This window comes from Triticum urartu, chromosome 2A (assembly GCF_056163025.1).
Source record: "Triticum urartu cultivar PI428250 chromosome 2A, HENAU_Tu73, whole genome shotgun sequence".
NCBI lineage: Eukaryota > Viridiplantae > Streptophyta > Magnoliopsida > Poales > Poaceae > Triticum > Triticum urartu.
Genome location: NC_141874.1, coordinates 251,797,517 through 251,814,146, shown reverse-complemented (window position 1 = coordinate 251,814,146; position 16,630 = coordinate 251,797,517). Strand labels below are relative to the sequence as shown.

The 16,630-nt window shown below is 42.3% G+C and overlaps 1 long non-coding RNA gene and 1 pseudogene across 8 annotated transcripts; both read right to left on the bottom strand.

Moving 5' to 3' along the window:
• Positions 1-5,717: 5,717 nt before the first annotated feature.
• Positions 5,718-10,633, bottom strand: LOC125536967 (uncharacterized). 8 transcript variants are annotated; one of them, XR_007295389.2, is made up of 6 exons: positions 10,341-10,633; positions 9,914-9,980; positions 7,732-9,488; positions 7,049-7,130; positions 6,115-6,315; positions 5,718-5,995 (listed from the first exon to the last, which is right to left on the bottom strand). It is a non-coding gene; the product is annotated as an uncharacterized LOC125536967 (long non-coding RNA). The 8 variants fall into 8 exon arrangements; XR_007295388.2 differs by lacking the exon at positions 9,914-9,980 and adding an exon at positions 6,531-6,713 and having other exon boundaries at positions 6,115-6,452; positions 7,732-9,457; positions 10,341-10,632; XR_007295385.2 differs by having other exon boundaries at positions 7,732-9,457; positions 10,341-10,630.
• Positions 10,634-12,058: 1,425 nt separating this feature from the next.
• On the bottom strand, positions 12,059-13,379 carry LOC147984724 (uncharacterized; annotated as a pseudogene).
• Positions 13,380-16,630: the final 3,251 nt, after the last annotated feature.

The following is a 16,630-nucleotide window of genomic DNA, read 5'->3' as shown; positions in this document are numbered from 1 at the left end:
ACACATATTTGATTTTTCAACCAGTTTATAAGCATCGGAGAATGTGCATGTAGTTCAAACTTGAATTATGCACATAAAATGTCAGGAAAACCCAGTTAATGTATAAAAATGTCCAAACGAACCCCGAAAAATTCCAAAATTGAACACAACACTCCGGTTTGTTCTATGTTGACAATCGAAAAATTTGAAAGCAATAAGAGGCAACGGATGTCATTTCGTCCCCAAAGGTGGCACATTCCCTACCGAAACCATCACGCTTGTTGTGAGAAGCTAAGGTTTGTGAGAAGCTTATACCCAAACCGTCCCCAAATGGGACAAAAAATTTACCACGGCACGTTGATGCCGCTCCATGATAGCATGCCAAGTTTCATGAATTTCAGACGAGTTTTGGATTTACTAGAATTTAAAAATCAGGTATCTCAATGTTTGCGGCCGAGTGACGGTGGCATGGTGTTTGAAATTCATTCCCATTTCTTGCATGGGACCTAAGCATGCAACCAAGGACACGGATTTGATTTTTCAACCAGTTTATATGCACTGGAGAATGTGCATGTAGTTCAAATTTGAATTATGCGCATAAAATGCCTGGGAAACCCAGTTAGTGTATAAAAATGTCCAAACGAACCCCAAAAAATTCCAAAATTAACCACAAAACTCCTATTGTTCTATGTTGACACTCGAATTTTTTTGAAAGCAATAAGAGGCAACGGATATCGTTTCATCCCCAAAGGTGGCACGTTCCCTACCGAAACCATCACGCTTGTTGTGAGAAGCTCTGGTTTGTGAGAAGCTTATAACCAAACCTGCCCGAAATGGGACAAAATTTTTACCACAGCATGTTGATGCCGCTCCATGATAGCATGCCAAGATTCATGAATTTCAAGCGAGTTTTGGATTTACTAGAATTTAAAAACCAGGTATCTCAATGTTTGCGACCGAGTGACGGTGGCAGGGTGTGTGACATTCATTCCCATTTCTTGCATGGGACCTAAGCATGCAACCAAGGACACATATTTGTTTTTTCAACCCGTTTATATGAAGGAAATATGCCATAGAGGCAATAATAAAGTTGTTATTTATATTTCCTTATATCATGATAAATGTTTATTAATCATGCTAGAATTGTATAACCCGGAAACTTAGTACATGTGTGAATACATAGACAAACAGAGTGTCACTAGTATGCCTCTACTTGACTATCTCGTTGAATCAATGATGGTTATGTTTCCTAACCATAGACATGAGTTGTCATTTGATTAACGGGATTACATCATTGGAGAATGATGTGATTGACTTGACCCATCCGTTAGCTTAGCACGATGATCGTTTAGTTTGTTGCTATTGCTTTCTCCATAACTTATACATGTTCCAATGACTACGAGATCATGCAACTCCCGAATACCGAAGGAGCACTTAGTGTGCTATCAAACTTCACAACGTAACTAGGTGACTATAAATATCATCTACAGGTGTCTCCGATGGTGTTTGTTGAGTTGGCATAGATCGAGATTAGGATTTGTCACTCCGAGTATCGGAGAGGTATCTCTGGGCCCTCTCGGTAATGCACATCACTATAAGCCTTGCAAGCAAAGTGACTAATGAGTTAGTTGCGGGATGATGCATTATGGAATGAGTAAAGAGACTTGCCAGTAACGAGATTGAACTAGGTATTGAGATACCGATGATCGAATCTCGGGCAAGTAACATACCGATGACAAAGGGAACAACGTATGTTGTTGTGTGGTTTGACCGATAAAGATCTTCGTAGAACATGTAGGAACCAATATGAGCATCCAGGTTCCGCTATTGGTTATTGACTGGAGATGAGTCTCGGTCATGTCTATATAGTTCTCGAACCTGTAGGGTCCGCATGCTTAACATTCGGTGATGATCGGTATTATGATTTTATGTGTTTTGATGTACCGAAGGTAGTTTGGAGTCCCGGATGTGATCATGGACATGACGAGGAGTCTCAAAATGGTCGATACATAAAGATTGATATAGTGGAAGCCTATGTTTGGACATCGGAATGGTTCTGAATGAGTTCAGGCATTTTCCGGAGCACCGGGAGGTTACCGGAACCCCTCGGGGAGTGTATGGGCCTTATTGGGCCTTAGTGGAATAGAGGAGAGGAAGGGAAAAGGTGGGAGGCGCGCCCCCTAGCCCAATCCGATTTGGGTGGGGGCCGCCCCCCCCCCCCCTTTCCTTCCCTCTCTCCTTCCCTTCCTTCTGTCCTACTCCTACTACTTGGAAGGGGGGAATCCTACTCCCGGTGGGAGTAGGACTCCCCTAGAGCGCGTCATAGAGGGTCGGCCCTGCCCCTCCTCCACTCCTTTATATACGAGGGAGGGGGCACCCCATAGACACACAAGTTGATCATTGTCTTAACAGTGTGCGGTGCCCCCCTCCACCATAATCCACCTCGGTCATATCGTAGCGGTGCTTAGGCGAAGCCCTATTTTGGTAGCTTCATCATCACCATCATCACGCCGTCGTGCTGACGAAACTCTCCCTTGACACTCAGCTGGATCTAGAGTTCGTGGAACGTCACCGAGCTGAACGTGTGCAGATCGCGGAGGTGCCGTACCTTCGGTGCTAGGATCGGTCGGATCGTGAAGATGTTCGACTAGATCAACCGTGTTGTCATAACGCTTCCGCTTACGGCCTACGAGGGTACGTGGACAACACTCTTCCCCTCCCGTTGCTATGCATAACCTCGATAGATCTTGCGTGTGCATAGGAATTTTTTTGAAATTACTGTGTTCCGCAACAGTGGTATCAGAGCCAGGTCTATGCGTAGATGTTATATGCATGAGTAGAACACAAAGGAGTTGTGGGCGTGGGTATATACATATTGCTTGTCGTCACTAGTTGGTTCTTGATTCAGCGGTACTGTTGGATGAAGCGGCCCAGACCGACATTACGTGTACGCTTACGTGAGACTGGTTCTACCGACGTGCTTCGCACACATGTGGCTAGTGGGTGTCAGTTTCTCCAACTTTAGTTGAATCGGATTCAATAAACATGGTTCTTTCTGAAGATCAAAAAGCAATGACTATACCGCGTTGTGGTTTTTTGATGCGTAGGTAAAACGGTTCTTGCTCAGCCCGTAGCAGCCACGTAAAACTTGCAACAACAATGTAGAGGACGTCTAACTTGTTTTTGCAGGGAATGTTGTGATGTGATAAAGTCAAGACATGATGCTAAATTTTATTTATGAGATTATCATGTTTTGTAAGAGAGTTATCGGCAACTAGCAGGAGCCATATGGTTGTCGCTTTATTGTATGAAAGGCAATTGCCATGTTATTGCTTTACTTTATCACTAAGTGGTAGCGATAGTCGTAGAAGCAATAGTTGGCGAGACGACTCAAGCCGGTGATGATGGTGATCATGACGGTGCTTTGGAGATGGAGATCAAAGGCACAAGATGATGATGGCCATATCACATCATTTATATTGATTGCATGTGATGTTTATCCTTTATGCATATTATTTTTCTTAGTTCGGTGGTAGCATTATTAGCTGATATCTCACTAAATTTCAAGGCACATGTGTTCTCCCTGAGTATGCACCGTTGCTACACTTTGTCGTGCCGAGACACCACGTGATGATCGGGTGTGATAAGCTCTACATTCACATACAACGGGTGCAAGCCAGTTTTGGACACGCAGAATACTCGGGTTAAACTTGACGAACCTAGCATATGCAGATATGGCCTCGGAAAACTGAGACCGAAAGATCAAGCGTGAATCATATAGTAGATATGATCAACATAGTGATGTTCACCATTGAAAACTACTCCATCTCACGTGATGATCGGACATGGTTTAGTTGATATGGATCACGTGATCACTTAGATGATTAAAGAGATGTCTATCTAAGTGAGAGTTCTTAAGTAATTTGATTAATTGAACTTTAATTTATCATGAACTTAGTGCCTAGTAGTATTTTGCATGTCTATGTTGTTGTAGATAGATGGCTCGTGTTGTTGTTCCATTGAATTTTAATGCGTTCCTAGAGAAAGCTAGGTTGAAAGATGATGGTAGCAACTACACGGACTGGGTCCGTACCTTGAGGATTATCCTCATTGCTGCACAGAAGAATTACGTCCTGGAAGCACCGCTAGGTGACAAACCCACTACCGGAGCAACGCCAGATGTTGTGAACACCTGGCAGAGCAAAGCTGATGACTACTCGATAGTTCAGTGTGCCATGCTTTACGGCTTAGAACTGGGACTTCAACGACGATTTGAACGTCATGGAGCATATGATATGTAACAGGAGTTGAAGTTAATATTTCAAGAAAATGCTCGGATTGAGAGATATGAAGTCTCCAATAAGTTCTACAGCTGCAAAATGGAGGAGAATAGTTCTGCCAGTGAACATATACTCAGAATGTCTGGGTACCACAACCACTTGACTCAGCTGGGAGTTAATCTTCCTGATGATAGTGTCATTGACAGAGTTCTTTAATCACTGCCACCAAGCTACAAGAGCTTCATGATGAACTATAATATGCAAGGGATGGATAAGACTATTCCCGAGCTCTTCGCAATGCTAAAGGCTGCGGAGATAGAAATCAAGAAGGAGCATCAAGTGTTGATGGTCAACAAGACCACTAGTTTCAACAAAAATGGTAATGGAAAGAAGGGGAATTTCAAGCAGAACAGCGAGCCAGTTGCTGCTGAAGTGAAGAAACCCAAGTCTGGACCTAAGCCTGAAACTGAGTGCTTCTACTTCAAAGAGACTGGTCACTCGAAGCAGAACTGCCCCAAGTATTTAGCGGAGAAGAAGGATGGCAAAGTGAAAGGTATATTTGATATACATGTTATTGATGTGAACCTTACTAATGCTCGCAGTAGCGCATGGGTATTTGATACTGTTTCTGTTGCTAATATTTGCAACTCGAAACAGGGGCTATGGATTAAGCGAAGATTGGCTAAGGACGAGGTGACGATGCGCGTGGGAAATGGTTCCAAAGTCGATGTGATCGTCGTTGGTACGCTACCTCTACATCTACCTTCAGGATTAGTTTTAGACCTAAATAATTGTTATTTGGTGCCAGTGTTGAGCATGAAAATTATATCTGGATCTTGTTTGATGTGAGACGATTATTCATTTAAATCAGAGAATAATGGTTGTTCTATTTATATGAGTAACGTCTTTTATGATCACTAGTTGATTCGTTGCGCCAAATGGCGCAGAGACCCGCAGAAAGCCATGTTATCGATGAAAATAGTTTCATGCTGCAAGGACCATCCGCTAAACCATGCCACTTCAGGACCGTTGCGCCAAATGGCGCAGAGACCCACTGAATCCATGTTCAGCATGAAAAGTATTTTCATGTTTTAGTTGGTTTAGTAGTGGGCAAGCACATATGATAATAAATTTAACCCCTTTAATAAAAAAGAATGGAGGCTTGTTGTCTACAATGAGATATACCTACACATTTTAATTTGGTAGGAGAGTCCCATTTCAAGACCATGTCATGTTTGAAAAAAATGTGAATTTTTCAGAACCATATGCACTTTGAAAGTACTCCATTTATCAGTAGGTTTAGTTTTGAGCAAGCACGTATGGTAACTATTCTAACCACTTGATATAAACAAAATGAACGGAAGCTTGTATCAGGGTAACCAAAGTTCAAAAGTAAAAAGTGTTGTGTGTGCTGGATTTTTGATGATTTAGGTCTTGGAAGACCTGAACATGCAAGCATAGTATTGCAAGTAAGAAAATGTGAAACATTGCTAATAACTTGCCTTATACATGACAGTTTTAGGTCATACAAGTAGCGGGTTACAAGAAAAACAGGCTATATGTGATGAACCAAGCCTAAGTCAAATAGGTAATGCCAATACAACCAAATTCATTAAATAGATGGATTTCAGTCCTAACACTGGAATGTAAATAAGCATAATAGAAGTGAATCATAGAACGTGGTTTATACAAAGCACGATAGTCTTCCTGTGAGTACAACTTCTACCACACATAGCCTGTAAACAAAAGAAAAGATAACCATGAGTTATTTGTACTTATAATAGAGCAACATCACAACAGTTCTACTTATCCGCGTTGTTACGTTGCATATATATAAGAGAAGCCGTGCATGTACCTAGCTAGAACGAATCAGCCCATAGCATTTTTCAGACTCATTTCGTGTCCTTGGTTTCTCAATGCTGCTCTAACTGTATCATCTTATCTCTGTTTTCACCGCGGGTATCATGAATCCTTTTCCTTACATAGCAGCAGGGTCTTCCGACATGGTCTCATGTAACAGCCATACGGCTGTTTATATCTCCAAAAGATGATATTGCTGTATGCAAATAAACAGTCAAGCACATCATGCAACTGTCACATTTTGCTTCGATACTCAGCCACTGGTAGGCCAGAAGTTTGTAGAAGAATATCCAACATCATCATGTGAGCTATTTTCACCATAGGTGGAGGACCCTATAGGTTTTAACGACATGCCATAAATTTGTAGAAATTTACAGGGAAACCTAAGACATTTTAGAAATTACTTCATACCCAAGACATAGAACAATTGGCATGCCATCCTCAAAGTATATTCTTTGTAGTCACAATAAAAGCTATCCAGTGTAGAGAAATAGGTATGCTGACTTATAAGACGCTCGCCACAAAATTTGATTATTTGTAGATGATGCAGGACCCAGGGAAAGCTGATTACACATTTGTTGACTGTCTATTCACCTGTGTTGTGATGATAGCATAGAATGACAATCAGAGTAATTGCTTAGCACTATTATTAGGTCTCAGGCTTCTCCTAGGTGTGTACCTATTTCTGAAACGTACATAGCCTAGAGAGGGAATCCATGATAGAACGAATATAAAAAGTTATAGTCTCCTTTGTCCGAACTTCAAAGTAAATTAGTTAAAGAAGGATTCGGAGAGCACCTACTAATAAGCAATTGCATCTATCATGGTAAATAAGCACATCACATAAGGGACATCCAACATCTGTTTTTATAAGCTGCAATCATATAACTGATTCTCATGCATCATCATCAAATTGAAAGAGAAATTACCTGTTAGTCGCTGGACAGCCGCCGAGGTTGTATCATGGGGTCTGAGCAATAAAGGAGGCAAAGGATCCATGTATGGTTTCGTCTGGTCAACAGAAAGATATATATAGTAAGAAATGATACAGCTGAATATATATATATATATATATATATATATATATATATATATATATATATAGAAGGCCCACTATTTGATCCAGCTGAAGCTTGTAATGAGCCTGCAGGCATTATCTAGACATATGTATAGTAAACAATGATATAAGTTTATCACAATATCTCAAGTAACAAAGAACTGGTGAACCGATGATTTAATGAAAAATCCTTGAATGTGCAGATCCCAACAGTAATAGCAAGTTAAAGATCAAGTTGGACACGGTAACGTCTAATTGGCATCACCCTTTTTATAAATGTCAAAAAGATCTTAATGGCCTCGTGACTGAATAAGATGTGTAGATGGAGAAATCATGCGTATGAAGCTGCTCAGTACAACTTAACTGAATTCACTGACTTGAGGTAACAATGAAGAAAGAAGAAAACATTCATAAAATGCAGATTCTCACTTCTTTGAACATATTACACGACTCGGCATCTTCTTGTAGGAAAGAACAAAGCAAATAAAGAACGATAAAATAAGAACAAAGCAATGAACAGAGCATCAAGGAATCAGTAGAACAATTTCAGCTCACCCATGTCGCGCCACCCCGCGGTTGACCTTCATGTTCAAATAACCAAGTATATCACATCATTTCTGGTTCATATACCCTTGGAAAACACAATGACATCAGTTAATGGCGTACACATATTTTAAAAAAAACTATGAGCATATTTTCACTAACAATACACACACCAACACCAAAATTAGAAGAAACAAAATTGAGAATATGGCAAGTGAACTTGGCACCCGATAAATTTGACAGGCCGATGTATGACAACTTGTCATGTCCATATGGCAAAAAGCGATACTTGACACAAAATAATTTATCTGTAAAAATGACATAAGGAATGTACTCAATAAGCATGCTAAGATACAGTCAAGCGTCGAATGGGTTACTTCGATTCTGATATAGCAATTACACAAAAAATATAGTTCATAACAGCATGACAAGTGAGGTGAAAGCATTGATATATCTGAACACTTCATCATTTTACTGGAAATTAATATTTGTATGCCTTTTCTACTTGTGAAATATGTGTATTGTTTGACCATGATGTATTTTGTCTAAGTAAACGATGATATACTGAACTTACTGACAAGTGTCAAATTCTTGATTTATTAGACATCTAACTAAGGAATATACAGGGACAGTTAACAACATTACCGCTGCAATGCGCATGTACTGCATTTAGACAACAAGTGTCAATCATTAGTCCCAACACTGAAGATTCATTTCATTTTATCTAGAATAGATAAATGCAACAAATGATAGGAGTTGGGCATCGAATGGCGCCAAATGACACAGTGTCCATGCCAAACCAAGAGTAATTGAAAATAAATGCTTGGCAATTTGGCAATACCAACGATCCTTTTAGTAATGAAAATTGAAGGTTCAAACTATGCAATAGAGTTTTCAAAATGCGATCGTAAATTTTCTCTATACAATTTTCTGTGTTAGCTCAAAGTTAAAAAGGACTATACTGATTTGATATATATATATATATATATATATATATATATATATATATATATACCCCTTTAATTAAAATAAGTAAGCTTGTTCTGTACAATAAGATGTAGATGCACATTTTAATTCAGTACCTCGCGTTGGTAATATATTTATTTTTCACTAAGCTTTTGATTGATATCTTATTAAGGCGCAATGACCAAATTCAATCCTGGAGTATTCTGAAACAGTTTGTGTTTCTTTAATATCTTTTCAGTTTTAGAAATTTAAGTGCTTGGTAATAATTAGCTAAAAGCCCCCATTCAGACAGTTAGGAGAGGATGCTGCAATTTCCAAACTAAGTATAAATAGATATGTGATACACATATAATAAATCATTATATCTCAGACCACACTAAAGTAGAACGAATCAAAGGTATGGACATAATAAAACTAAACTTCAGTTAAACAAATATACATCAACACAGTAGCCATTCAGTTCATAGTTTACAGGGGAATGGAATAAACAACTTCATTGCTTGCCGGTTCGCTAGTGTTGTACAATGACAAATGCCAATACCTTGTTCTCCAGGACCAGCAGCATGGTGGGGTCGGATGCACTCATCATCACTTCATGTGTGCGGAGCTCCCCAAGCCACACCCGTGGTCACCTCTCTTACCGCCTATCCAACTCGCTGCACCATGCTCCGTGCTCACCGGCGCTATCCGTCGACCCGCTTTGGTCGAGGCACCACCAGGATGCTCGATTTTGCACGGGTCTCCGTTTCCTTGTCTAAATCCCGTCCAGAAGCTTCCGTACGGAGAAAGAAAGAGCATCAATGCTGTAGCTACCCAGGGTACTATAAATAGATGGATGGAAGAAAGACTAAAAATAAAAATAATAGAGCAGATAGTTTATTTAGTATATCACTTTTCCTTTTCTTTTTGAAGGATTTAGAACGGCAGTTAGGACCAATAGAACTCCATTTTGCCGATCAGGTGTTTGAGCTGATATACCAAGTTAAACTATCCATGTTTAGGGTCATCCCATCAGGGCATTTGAAAAACTGCTATGAAGAAGAGTTAACTTCTTTAAGCAACCCTGTAGAGCGATGTATTTATCAAGGAACGGAACAATATTCAGAGTTGTATGTATATGCAGAAAAGTACACAAATACACAAGCAATCAAGTTGTTGTAAAGCAAAACTCAGATTGAGAAACACAACTTCAATGATTCAGTGAAGTTACAGGAGTTTAGTTACCTACCCAAAAGAGTGAATTAATATGCAGTATAAAGACAAACTTATGGATAGGAAGGCCCATCCCGAAAATCCTACAATTGAAAGGAGGGAAACACATCAAGCAAAGGAACAAAAATCTCCTTTATAAAGGGGACATGAGCTCCAGGACAAATTGATCCCTTTCTTGACAAGGAAAGAGCAAGGTAGCAAACAAACTAAGAATGGAAAAAAAAATCTTTCTATTGACTCTAGTCAGGTCAGAGAGCATCTCCTGAGCAGGAACAATAATCCCATTTGCAGTAACTTATCCGAGGCACACAACAAATTTAAAAGCTTAAAAAAATCTATATAGGAGCCTAGCTAGATCTGAGCATCTGGTCGACAGAAATAAACAAAAAAAATTGCTCATAGACTGGAACCAACAGCACAACCGGAAGGGTGAAGAAGCTCACCAACAACACAACGGGAGCATAGACTGGGCCCTATCACCCTGCATTCCCGGAGCCTCCGCTAGCACGCTCGTTTTCGCCGGGGTCTCCCTAGTCTCCCTCCAAATCTCAATCCCCGGTTGAGCACCATGTAAGGACGAGCCCCCCTTGCAGAAAGAGATAAGATGGAGATCAGCAATGGAGGGAGGCGATGGCGGAGCTGCACACGGGTGGCGGTGGGGAGATTGGATAATATGCCCCACTTTATTTGGGCAGTTGATAATTTGCCCTGCTTTATATTCTGTTTGATGATTTGCCCTACTTTTTCTTTTCCTATTGATAATATGCCCTTTTTAATTATTGTAATCATTTCTCATTTTTTATCCCAATTATCACCATGCGAAATGACTGTACTGCCCTTGTGGCAAATTGCAATTACGTCCTACTAGTCTCCCCGTGTTGGACTATTTGTCTTTGGTTCCACTTAACAGTTCATCTCCCCAGTTCATCCCCTTTCTCCCGTTCCTCTCTCCCCACTGTACACGTACTGAAGTGAGATCCTGCAGGAGGCCGACGAGGATACTTGGACCCCATCTTGGCGGAGGCTACCGCTGCAGCTCGGCGGCGGGGGCTCCCGTTAAACTCGGAGACGCGGGATGGCTCCTGCTGCAGCTCGGAGGCGCTGCGGCTCCTCTGCATCTCGGCGGTCCGGTAGCTCCGCTGCAGCTTGGAGTTGCGGAATAGGCGGATGGCGCCGTTTGCTCGCCGAGCAAAATACTCGTAGTTGCAGCTGCCACTCCCCGCCGTAGGTGGCGTCTGGTCCGGCAGGCGCCGGCACTCCCTGAAGCTCGACAAGGGAGGCTCCAGGAAGACTACAGCGGCCGCCGTTGTCGCTCAGGTAAAAAAAAATCCTTCGGTGGTTGATGGATCTGTACAAATTTTTGTGTGAGCTCGTTGCTACTACGTTACTAATAGCTAGCCTGAACGGCATTGTTGATACTAATTAGCAGCTGGGCTGGGCATGCTCCAATCATCAGGCTGGGTACACTGAAGTGCATTTTCTAATTAAACCACAGGTCAGGCATCTATATATGATGCTTTTTATGCATCTTGCATATGTACTTCGGTAGAACTTGGCAGCATATAACAACTTTCATAGGTAAAAATATTAAACTGAAAACAAGTATCCACTCAGTACATGGAATTCGATGTCATAAAAAGGACTGCTCGGTTCAAATGGCATAACAGTTTAATCTGAGTTTACATCAAGCAAAATAACAATAATTCTAAGTTTGTATCTCAGAAATTACATCTTCTTCCTCCTTGGGGTAATTTTTTTCTTGTATGCCGTAGAGCTTGAATGGATGTGAGAAGTAGGCGATGGTGCAGAAACATTCGTTGTTCCAGATGGTTGTGATGCATTGCCTTCGGCTATGGCCATAGCAAGTCTCCTGTATATTTACACATACGTTACAAAAGCCGGATTTCTTTTGCATGAATCAAATGTGCATATGGAAAATATAAACAGTTACCTCCTTGTAATAGGCCCAGGGCTGTTATGAAGGCTGGGAGGCACTGTGATTGTTGTTGTGCGTGTGGGTGTCGCAACAACAGCTGGAGCGAGCTCGTGAGCAGACACGTCGCTAGAAAGTTCAATCAGACATGACATTAGAAATGGTATATTAATACTAATTTCATACTAATGTAGATGATATATAGGAGTAGTAGTACTAGTACATGGGTTACCTCTCATTAGCTTCCTTCTTTTTACAAGTTGCTTTTCTGTGCCCCAAGATTCCACATTGTTTGCACCTGTTTTTGGTGCCAAATCTCTTCTTTTCTTTTTCCTTCTCTTTGGCACCACCTCCTTGCTCATTTAGTTTGCCATCATCGTCTTTTTTCTTCCGTTTGCCGCCACCACCACCGTCTTCAAGACAACTTTTGATCCTCTGTTTCCTCCTTCTCCCAACAGAGCTTTTTAAATCTGGTGGTATCATCTCAAAATCTAGAGTGACCTGAGGCCATTGAGACTTGTCTGTGATTGGTTCAATCTCTCCAGCATAGGCAGCCCGGAACCTACTCACAGAGTAGTAGTCATGCACATATGGTTGAAAGTTCACATCTGCTCTCTTTATAAGAAATGCAAGTGCATGCTCACAGGGCTTTCCAGTGTGCTGTCATTCTAGGCAAGTGCACTCATAGGCACCTATTTTGACAACGTGCCTAAGATTCTTCTTGCTGGTGTCCTTGACCTCACAACTTTCTCTGGTTGATCTTCCAACAACCAAATGGTCAAGTTGTCTAGTTCTATTATTTATTTGTTGAATGATGGCAGGCAGCGTCTCTCCCCGGAGCATTTCCCCAATCCTTCTCCTCCTCTCAACAAGTATCATAATTTTCTCTCTTTTTTTGTCTGCTAGCTCATCCATGGGCAGATCCTTTGTTTCTTTGATCCAACTATTGAAGCACTCAGCTAGATTATTGTGAATGTAATCACATTTTATTTCTGTGTTGAAGTCGCATCTCATCCACTTGAAATTATGATAAGTACACAAGTAGGTACTCACCGTAGGTTCAGCTTCGAAAATCTTGCCCATATGGTAGTTAAATGTTTCTAGACGGTAAGCCTTGGCAGCTGGCCACATGCGACCAAAAACATCTCCATGAAACTTCTTTTTGAAGTTTGCCATTAGATGCCTAAAGCATTCCCTTTGCTCAACTTGAGGAAAAACAATTTTAACTGCATTCTCTAACCCTTTGCATGCATCAGTACAAATAGCTAGAGTTTGAATATGTCCTATTGCCTTATGTAGTTGTTGCATAAACCAAACCCAGTTCTCCTCAGTCTCCGTACCAAAGAAACCAAATGCTAAAGGAAACATCCAGTTTTGTCCGTCTAGTGCTGTACATGCCGCCAATTGACCATTCCACTTTCCAGTCCACAACCAGCCAAAAAGCAATCAATGCATGGCTTAAGTGCCATAAAAAATCTCCGGAAATACACTCCACCTTTTTTCCTCTTGACATCAACCTCAACAATGCTACCCGGAGATCTCTTATCAATCTCAGCTTTGAAGTTGAATAAATTCTGAAAGCATTTTCCCCAGGTTCCATATAACATATCTGCGGCCCTTTCTTTTCCCCTGTGTACAGTATCATACCCAATAGTACATTTGTACTCTGCTTGTAGCTTTTTTAGGAGCTCCATGCCACCAATGTTTGGTTCAGTTTGAAGATACCCAATTGCCTTTTCTGCCACCCATGCTTGGTCTGCCATGCTTGTAATCACTTTAGCGGTTGATGAACACTTATGAGGCTTTACTATCTTGTTAACCTGCACAATACCAACCATTAGGTGCAAGTAATTTATAAAAATTGTCTCAACATAAAAAATGATTAATGTTAGATAAGTTTATACCCTGATTGTTTTGCCATCTTCTATCGTTCTAGCAATTATACGCCAAGGACATCCAATTCCTTTACAGTGACCCACATACCTAGTAGTGTCACTATCCTTAGTCTTAATGTCAAACTTACCTCTAATAGCAAATGTTCTCATAAGCATCCTAAACTCTTTCATCGAACGAAACAAAGAACCTTCCTCTATCACAGGATGTTCCTTATCATACCAAAAGTGATCATCTTCAGGCATATGGTCAGTGGTCAGGCACTGGAAGAGCCGCATCAGCAAGTAAGTCCTCATTAATATCAGCTATACATGCATCAACATTTGCAATCGAGGCTTTGATGGCTGCTTCAGATACACATTTTCGTTGCACAGGTTCATCGTTGATTCCAAGCACCGAGCACATATTTTCTTCTGCTATAGGAACATCAATTTCGTCATCATTCATTGGTGCTATCTCAATCTGAGACCAATCAATGCCTCCTTCTGTTGTTGATACGTATGTATCATTGCTAGCAACCGTCGTTCTCCTACTTGGAGAAGAAATAAACATTTTAACATAAGGACATCATACAATTACATACAAATTATTACATCCAAAAATAAAAACTATGCTAGATCTGAAGTATTTTTTCAGCCTTCGTCTGAGTTTACTGTACTTTCTATGCAGGTTCATCAACACCATCTGGAAGGGAGGGTGTGAGGCGGAAGGGAGGACCAAATGCTTACCAATCTGGAGCATCCTGGGGCGATCCATGGATACAGGAGTTGCCTCGTCCGACACTATGTGGAATCACCTCGCCGGCTGCTGGTGTGAACCCTCGCTGTCCAGGGGTTGCCAGAGTTGATGGCTTGGTGGCCGGCTGTCCAGGGGCCGCCGGAGTTGACGGCTTGGCGGCCGGCTGTCCAGGGGCCGCCGGAGTTGACGGCTTGGCGGCCGGCGGTGCATCCGCCTGTCCGCTGGGCACGGACATGATGACGCAAAGTAATAGAATCAATCTACGATTCTTGATCAGCTGGTTCCTTGTGTATACCAACGTAAAGAGGGAAGGAGACTAGGACGTAATTGCAATTTGCCACAAGGGCAGTCGAGTCATTTCGCATGATGATAATTGGGATAAAAATTGAGAAATGATTACCGTAATTAAAAAGGGCATATTATCTACTGGAAAAAGAAAAGTAGGGCAAATCATCCAACGGAAAGTAAAGAGGGGCAAATTATCAACTGCCCAAGTAAAGAGGGGCATATTATCCAATCTCTCGTCCAACCGTCGCCACCGCCCAGGATGCCGGTCCCGTTGCCCTTCCATGCAGCCGGGCGAGCTATCTCCCAAAGCCGACGCCATTTGCATCTTCCTCCTTCGTGTGGGAGTAGAGAAGCAAGGAAGGAGGATGAGAAGCTCGGGGTGGAACGAAGATGGCCGCCTGCACGGACAGAGAGAGGAGTTGGCGTATGAAAGGGGGCTAGGGTTGGTGGCGGCTGGCCAGGGAGAGAGATCAAGGAGGGAGGTAGGGCGGAGGGGTGCGGGCGAGGCCTGCCCCCACGCTCCCGTAGACGGCGTGATGCGCACGCGCCGCGCGGGGAGAGGGCGAACCCGCACCTGGAATCAGCTCGCCCAGCCCCGTCTCGGCCTCTAGCTTGAGTTCTGACCCACCAATGCTAGATTCGACCCACAAGCAGCAACGGTGGTGGAGGGGAGTAGCAGGCAGCGGCGGTGCCGAGCAAGGATGAGGGAGGGGCTGTGGGGAACGAAGCGTGCACAGCACAACGGCAACGGTATGGCGCCACGAACGGAGGCTTCCTCCCGGCGGCGAGGTTGTAGGGCAGAGAGGAGGGAGGCAGAACGGCGGCGGCGGCTAACGAGGATGGAGGAGGAGGTAGTGTGGGATGTAAGGCTAGGGTTTGTCCCATGGGGGATGGGGCCTGAGGAGACGGGGGATTGGGTGCGGAGTGCGCCGTGCGGATTCGGCGAAACGCCATGCACTCGAAAACATGCAACCCAGCCAACCAGCGTGCCACGCGAGCCCACCCGTCATTGGACAATGAAAATGGCCGCGAGGTGAAAACTAGTTTTAACCGCTGTGAAGATCCGATGGCTCAGACGCGCCAGAATACAGATCCGATGGCCAACGAAGCTTCAAATCGGGGGAGCCTTGTGAGAGCGAGTTGGCTAGCTTCTGTTTTGTTTTAAATGCACCCTTGATGAGTGGTCTATTTTAACTAAATCTTGATAGTAGTTATACACATGTTCATAGTATTGAAGCCAAAAGATGCAGAGTTGATAATGATAGTGCAACTTATTTGTGGCACTGCCTTTTGGGTCATATTGGTGTAAAGCGCATTAAGAAACTCCATTCTGATGGACTTCTGGAATCACTTGATTATGAATCACTTGGTACTTGCGAACCATGCCTCATGGGTAAGGTGACTAAAACCCCGTTCTCCGGAACAATGGAGCGAGCAACAGAGTTATTGGAAATCATACATACTGATGTATGTGGTCCAATGAACATTGAGGCTCGCGGCGGATAGCGTTATTTTTTTACCTTCAAGATGATTTGAGCAGATATGAGTATATCTACTTGATGAAATATAAGTCTGAAACATTTGAAAAATTCAAAGAATTTTAGAGTGAAGTGGAAAATCATGGTAACAAGAAAATCAAGTTTGTACGATCTGATCGTGGAGGTGAATATTTGAGTTATGAGTTTGGTCTTCATTTGAAACAATGTGGAAATACTTTCGCAACTCACGCCACCTGGAACACCACAACGTAATGGTGTGTCCGAACATCATAACTGCACTTTATTAGATATGGTGCGATCTATGATGTCTCTCACTAATTTACTGCTATCGTTTTAGGGTTATGCTTTAGAGACGACTGCATTCACGTTAAATAGGGAACCA